We start from the raw sequence: 7,786 nt of genomic DNA, 5'->3' as shown, positions 1-7,786 counted from the left end.
GCCCCGGCCTGCCCCCAGGGCTCAGGGGAGGCGGCCCCTGCCCTGCCCCTTAGTCCACCTGCCTGTCCGCCCTCAGCACTGGCCTTCTGGACTCACTCATGGTGTCTTGTACCAGCTCCGAGAAGCCGTATCCGTCCCAAATGGCAAGTGAGACCGAATGTGGCTCCATTTTCCACTCCCACAGCATCAAGTCAGGAAAAGGCGAGGAGGAACCGTGACTTGGGCCACTTGCCATCAGCAGGGCAACAAGATACTGTACTAGCCCCGGTGTCTGCGACCCCAGAAGCCCTAGAAAATAACGGGGCTCCTCACCGCAGGTGGCCCAAGGGCCCCAGGACCGGACACACAGCGGCCTTGCTGAAACTCCTCTCTGACAAGGCTGTTTCCCCAAAGATTCCCAGTCCTGGGGACTCTCCCCTCACCAGTCCCACCCCCACTCACTCCCTGCTCCCTGGCCTAAAGCTCAGTCACTGGAGCCTGACAGGGCCCCTCGGAGCTCCCACACGCCCCGAGACCAGGTTCCCACTGCTCCTCAGGAGGCCAGCCCTCACCCAAAGTCTCTGAAGACAAGTCCCCGCCGCACCCCTGCTCAGCAGGCAGCGCTCTGCACAGCACAATGCCCGCCTGGACCTGTGACAGAGTGGGAGTTAGCCAGTTCCCAGCCTGCAGCCCTGGAGGACAGTCAGACCAAGTGACTTCGTGCCCGCCACGTGGAGAACTGGCTAACCGCACCGTGCTAACTGGTGAAAGAAAACATTTTCCAGTTGCAATGGCCACGCCTGGCTTGCAGCACCTTAACGGGATCAAGTATGTAATGGGATCCAGTACGTAACAGGATCAAGTATGTAAGTGTGTAATGAGGGCCACGCATGCTGGATCAAGCCGGCAGCGCGGGTGATGCGGAATCCAGTGCACAGTAGCACCGCCCATGCTCTGTTCTTGCTAAAATGCTTAACCTGAATCAGAGGTCAGGTGTGGAGCCTGCACTTCCACTTTACGGGATGGAGAAGGGAGGGAGCAACAAGGTGAATGACACCGGTCGGAGCGGTTCTGAGAGTGGCCATCCTAGAGTCAGTCATTGGCCTGGTCTCCTCAAACAAGTCAATGTCAGAAAAGGGGTGACATTTGTCCTAGTACAAACACAGCTAACAAGATGCACCATTCATAACCACAAGCCTGACAGCGCCTGCATCAACTGACCGTCACGGAAGACCAGTGGAGGGCGTGTCAGTGTGACGGGTACTGAATGCTGTCTCAGGGTTCTGTTGATGTTATTGGGTGTGATAACAGCACACTGCTTCTCTAGGAGAATAGCCTTATTTGGGGGATATTTCACCCTGTTAAAAGGTGACATGTGTTGATGTCTGAAACTTGTTTGTAAATTATTCTGCAAAAACAATACATACACATAAAGCTGATACGACAAAGTGTTAGCAATCTTGTTGGTGGAAATGGGGAGGGAGTTGTACAATGTGTTCCCTTTCCTTATATGTTAAAAAAATTTCATAGTAAAAGTTGGAGAAAACTCAAATATTTCTCCACCTCTGAACTCAGGCTATCAAATCAAATCTAGGCTTATGGGATAAAATAAAAAGATGGTATGATTTATATCTGTATATTTTTGAAAGCCACATGGTCCCAACATTGAATAACATTTGAACAAATATATTACTTATTTATTTGTAATTTTTAAAAAGGAAATGGATTCACTTTGCCGGCACGAGCGCCTGCAGCCTGGCACACAGGTGCAGTGTGATGAAGACCCTCCACACAGGGAACCTTCCCGGGAGAGGCCGGCGCCGAGACCGGGACTGCAGGGCTGAGGGCTGGGACGGCAGACCCTCCCTCCTGTAAATGTCCTTATTGTCCCCATCCCCCTCCCTCCGGGCCTCTGCCTCCTGCTCCCAGGATACCTTTCTCAGTCCCTCGGTCAGAATTAATCTGCTGTGTCTAATCTTAGCTCTGTTTTAGCTCTCATCTTGAGTAAATGTGCGTGCTGTCTTTTTATTTCAGAGGCAGCATCAAGGGTGCACTCAGGACAATGTGGGGTGAGCCACAGCCGGGAGGGAGCTCTGGCGCTGGGGGCGGGCGGGGGCAGGGGAGGGTACCCGGTGGAAAGGAGCCCTGGGCAGGGTTGGGACGCGGTGTGGCTCTCGACAGATCACCGTGAGTGAGGTCGTTCACACAGGGCCGGGGAGAAATGACCTGGATATGGATTTGCGACGGGAAACTTGGCCCTGTGTGCAGTGACCCCGTCTGGACTCGAAGCCCCTGACTGGCCGCCAGAACTCTTTCACAGGAAATACTCATTCGTTCACAGACACCGCCAAAGCTGAACTTTGCAGCTTTAATCGTGACTTCATTACTACAGCGCCTGTGCCATCTTCATGCCTCATGCACCCCTTTCTCCACCCTCAATGGCAGCCAGGAACCAACAGAGATTCCGAGAATTATTCTATTTACATTTCATATTTTGTAAGGATGTTTATGATATTCAGACACCTAACTAGTGAGTGTGTGTTCATGTAAGGATGTAACTGTGTGCATGTGTGTGTATATATGTACACAAGTGCACATGTGTGCTTGTGTGTATATGAGTCTATGTACATGTGTGTAGATATGGACATGTGTGTGTGTGCTTATGGGCATGTGTGTGGGTGTATGTGGGTGTTTGGGTGCACATGCATGCTGCCCGGGAACTGTACTTTTGTGAGGGTGGTAATGTGCCCGCCCCTTCATGGAACGTGAGCACCTGGACCCTGTGGTATAAGACAAAATAAATGTTTGGTCTCCTGTTCCTAGTGCAGTGACCCCGTCTGGACTCGAAGCCCCTGACTGGCCGCCAGAACTCTTTCACAGGAAATACTCATTCGTTCACAGACACCGCCAAAGCTGAACTTTGCAGCTTTAATCGTGACTTCATTACTACAGCGCCTGTGCCATCTTCATGCCTCTTGCACCCCTTTCTCCACCCTCAATGGCAGCCAGGAACCAACAGAGATTCCGAGAATTATTCTATTTACATTTCATATTTTGTAAGGATGTTTATGATATTCAGACACCTAACTAGTGAGTGTGTGTTCATGTAAGGATGTAACTGTGTGCATGTGTGTGTATATGTGTACAGAAGTGCACACGTGTGCTTGTGTGTATATGAGTCTGTACATGTGTGTAGATATGGACATGTGTGTGCGTGTGTGCTTATGGGCATGTGTGTGGGTGCATGTGGGTGTTCGGGTGCGCATGCATGCTGCCCAGGAACTGTACTTTTGTGAGGGTGGTAATGTGCCCGCCCCTTCATGGAACGTGAGCACCTGGACCCTGTGGTATAAGACAAAATAAATGTTTGGTCTCCTGTTCCTAGTCCTTGGCCCAGATCTCCTAAAACCAGTCAGGATTGAGGCTGAAGCAGGAGGGGCTGGAGATGGAGGGCGGGGGGGCCAGTGCCCCTGTCTCCAGAAGATGTTGATACACACTGTCTGCAGTGTGATTCCAGTGGCTGCCGCGGCGGGCGTGTGTGCAGGCCTGCCTGCACTCTGCTGGGACCTGTTCTGTGTACTCCGCCGCCTCGGGCTTTTTGAGCGAGCGTCTGCAGCATTGTTGGATACCTGCTTTTTCTTGGCTGCAGAAGAGAACGGCACTCTGATCCTCTCCATTATGTTGACAGACGAGAGTTGTCTGAGGGCTTATGTTGATGCCTGCATCTGAATCCCACAGGCTGCGCGGGGCGCGGGGTGGAGTTAAACATAATAGCACTTGTGGATGTTCTCACGCCTCCTGCGTCAAAGGCCTGTGGGTTTTACGCAGAAAAGACTGAGGCGTCTTGATGGGAAAGAAAGCAAATATCAGGCCTGACCTGGTGCGTGTTCAGGAGCTTCACACACACCACTCCCGAAGCCTCACAGCAACCCCGAGACCAACAGCAGCAGCATCCCATTCTTCAGAGAGAAATCTGAGGCCCGGCCCGGCGATGACTGCACATCCGCCCAGTCACACAGCTGGCAAGCGGCAGGCTGGGGAGCTTAGCCCACCTGGAGTTTGTTGGTTTTAGCTCTTTGGAAACTGCACCCCCGCCTGAAAGACATTGGACTAAACTTTATGTGTGGATCCCTGGACCCCCCCTGGCTGGCACCGAGGGCAGAAAGGGGAGGAGGATGACCATCCGCTGACGCTCACTCCTGCCAGTCCCCACATCTGCTCTTGGTTCTGGACTGTGTGGCTGGTTTGGGGGGTTGCTCAGATCCTACCGAACTGTCCTGTCAAACCCATTAGGACCACTAGCCAGGCTAGAATGCTGTGGTGAGGAGAAGTATGGGAATCTGAGTTCACCATCAAGCCTATTTTATAAAGAAACTGTTGACCTTCTGAGCTTCAGTGTCTATGGCATATTGTACCATGTTCAATGGGTAAAATGTTAACTATCCTGGCATTTGAGTGGGTCACAGAAATTCTGCAACGTTATACAATACAGACAGTCTGCGGGTTACAACGCACATCGTTTCTTGGTTACGTGGCCATCTCCATTTATTTATAAAAAAAAAAAAGTTCCGTCATTTCGATGTATATACATATGTGCTTTATGTTTTTTATTATTTATTTACCAGAAGTAAAGACCAGGACTTGTTATCTTTTCATTTTTTTTTTTTTTTACTGTTTCACTTCATTACTGCTGTGTATGTGCTCCATGTGAGTGACGTAGGTGCTTATGTAGGTGGGTTCCGACTTACGGCGAAAATCGCTTTACCTCGCGCTGAAGAAACGGATCTCCGACGTAACCCAAGGACCTACTGCATGCACACATGTGAAGCTTTCCACACTAATTGAATGGAAACCACCCACAAGCCTTTCTTCTTCTTCCTTTTTTTACAGTGAAAATATTTTTATTTTATTATTTTTTATTATATTTTAGTGGCTCTGGGATTTTTTAAAAAAATCTTTTTTGTTGAAAGTATTACATATGTCCTTTTCCCCCCCATTGTTTTGTCTGAGGGCTTATGTTGATGCCTGCATCTGAATCCCACAGGCTGGGCGGGTAGCTCAGTCTTCAGCAGCCCCGATGCTTTGAGTTAAGTTAGCCCCCAATGTGCCTGCCTTCCGCCGCCTCGGGCTTTTTGAGCGAGCGTCTGCAGCATTGTTGGATACCTGCTTTTTCTTGGCTGCAGAAGAGAACGGCACTCTGATCCTCTCCATTATGTTGACAGACGAGAGCTGTCTGAGGGCTTATGTTGATGCCTGCATCTGAATCCCACAGGCTGGGCGGGGCACGGGGTGGAGTTAAACATAATAGCACTTGTGGATGTTCTCACGCCTCCTGCGTCAAAGGCCTGTGGGTTTTACGCAGAAAAGACTGAGGCGTCTTGATGGGAAAGAAAGCAAATATCAGGCCTGACCTGGTGCGTGTTCAGGAGCTTCACACACACCACTCCCGAAGCCTCACAGCAACCCCGAGACCAACAGCAGCAGCATCCCATTCTTCAGAGAGAAATCTGAGGCCCGGCCCGGCGATGACTGCACATCCGCCCAGTCACACAGCTGGCAAGCGGCAGGCTGGGGAGCTTAGCCCACCTGGAGTTTGTTGGTTTTAGCTCTTTGGAAACTGCACCCCCGCCTGAAAGACATTGGACTAAACTTTATGTGTGGATCCCTGGACCCCCCCTGGCTGGCACCGAGGGCAGAAAGGGGAGGAGGATGACCATCCGCTGACCCTCACTCCTGCCAGTCCCCACATCTGCTCTTGGTTCTGGACTGTGTGGCTGGTTTGGGGGGCTGCTCAGATCCTACCGAACTGTCCTGTCAAACCCATTAGGACCACTAGCCAGGCTAGAATGCTGTGGTGAGGAGAAGTATGGGAATCTGAGTTCACCATCAAGCCTATTTTATAAAGAAACTGTTGACCTTCTGAGCTTCAGTGTCTATGGCATATTGTACCATGTTCAATGGGTAAAATGTTAACTATCCTGGCATTTGAGTGGGTCACAGAAATTCTGCAACGTTATACAATACAGACAGTCTGCGGGTTACAACGCACATCGTTTCTTGGTTACGTGGCCATCTCCATTTATTTATAAAAAAAAAAAAGTTCCGTCATTTCGATGTATATACATATGTGCTTTATGTTTTTTATTATTTATTTACCAGAAGTAAAGACCAGGACTTGTTATCTTTTCATTTTTTTTTTTTTTACTGTTTCACTTCATTACTGCTGTGTATGTGCTCCATGTGAGTGACGTAGGTGCTTATGTAGGTGGGTTCCGACTTACGGCGAAAATCGCTTTACCTCGCGCTGAAGAAACGGATCTCCGACGTAACCCAAGGACCTACTGCATGCACACATGTGAAGCTTTCCACACTAATTGAATGGAAACCACCCACAAGCCTTTCTTCTTCTTCCTTTTTTTACAGTGAAAATATTTTTATTTTATTATTTTTTATTATATTTTAGTGGCTCTGGGATTTTTTAAAAAAATCTTTTTTGTTGAAAGTATTACAAATGTCCTTTTCCCCCCCATTGTTTTAATGTGCCTGTTTTGGCATTTTCCTAGAGTGTAGGAGCTTCTTAGCTGGTGTCTGGATTTCACACAAATGAAGGTGGTCTGTGTATTATTGCTGCCTACCAGTCTCAGTGTGGTCTCCACTTTTCATCCTCATGTACGATGGTTCTCTCCTGCAAGTTTTCCATTTATTATTCAGGAGGTTTTTCTGCATTTTATTGTAATTCTAGTTTGTTCCTAGAGCATGTCATCCTCCCCTCCCACCAGGCCCTCACCACCCCCTTGTCTGTGTCCACGGGTTATGCATATGTTCATACAAGTTCATTGGTTGATCTCTTCCCACCCACCCTAGCCTGCCTTCCCTCTGAGGTTCAACAGTGTGTTCATGCTTCTATAACTCTGGGTCTATTTTTGATCATCAGTTCATTTTGTTCATTAGATTCCACATGTGAGTGAGATCATGTGATACTTATCTTTCTCTGACTGGCTTATTTCACTGAGCATAATACTCTACAGGTCCCTCCATGCTGTTGCAAATGATGAGAGTTCTTTCTTTTTTTATTGCTGTGTAGTATTCCATTGTGTAAATGTATCATAGTTTTGTTTTGTTTTTTAAATCTTTATTGTTGTGATTATTACAGATGTCCCTCTTTCTCCCCCCATTGCCTTCCTCCACCCGGTTCCTGCCCTGCCCCTGGCTTTTGACACCCTATTGTCTGTGTCCATAGGTAATGCATATATGCATATAAGATTCTTGTTTAATCTCTCCCTGCCCCCTCCCACCCTCCTTCTCTCTGAGAATCATCATTCTGTTCCATTTCCATGCCGTTGATTCTATTTGATTCACCAGTTTATTCTGTTCATTAGATTTCTTATTCGTTTATTTTGATTTTTAGATTCAATTGTTGATAGGTATGTATTTGTGGCCATTTTGTTGTTTATATTTTTTATCTTTTTCTTCTTCTTCCTCTTCTTAAGGAATACCCTTCAACATTTCATATAATACTGGTTTGGTGGTGATGAACTCCTTTAGCTTTTTCTTATCTATGAAGCTCTTTATCTGACCTTCAATTCTAAATGATAGCTTTGCTGCGTAGAGTAATCTTGATTGTAGATCCTTGCTATTCATCACTTTGAATATTTCTTGCCACTCCCTTTTGGCCTTCATAGTTTCTGTTGAGAAATCAGCTGACAGTCATATGGGTACTCCCTTGTAGGTAACCAACTGCTTTTCTCTTGCTGCTTTTAAGATTCTCTCTTTATCTTTAGCCCTTGGCATTTTAATTATGTTGTGT

This window comes from Myotis brandtii, unplaced genomic scaffold (assembly GCF_000412655.1).
Source record: "Myotis brandtii unplaced genomic scaffold, ASM41265v1 scaffold760, whole genome shotgun sequence".
Lineage (NCBI taxonomy): Eukaryota > Metazoa > Chordata > Mammalia > Chiroptera > Vespertilionidae > Myotis > Myotis brandtii.
Note: the sequence above shows the minus strand (reverse complement) of the source record.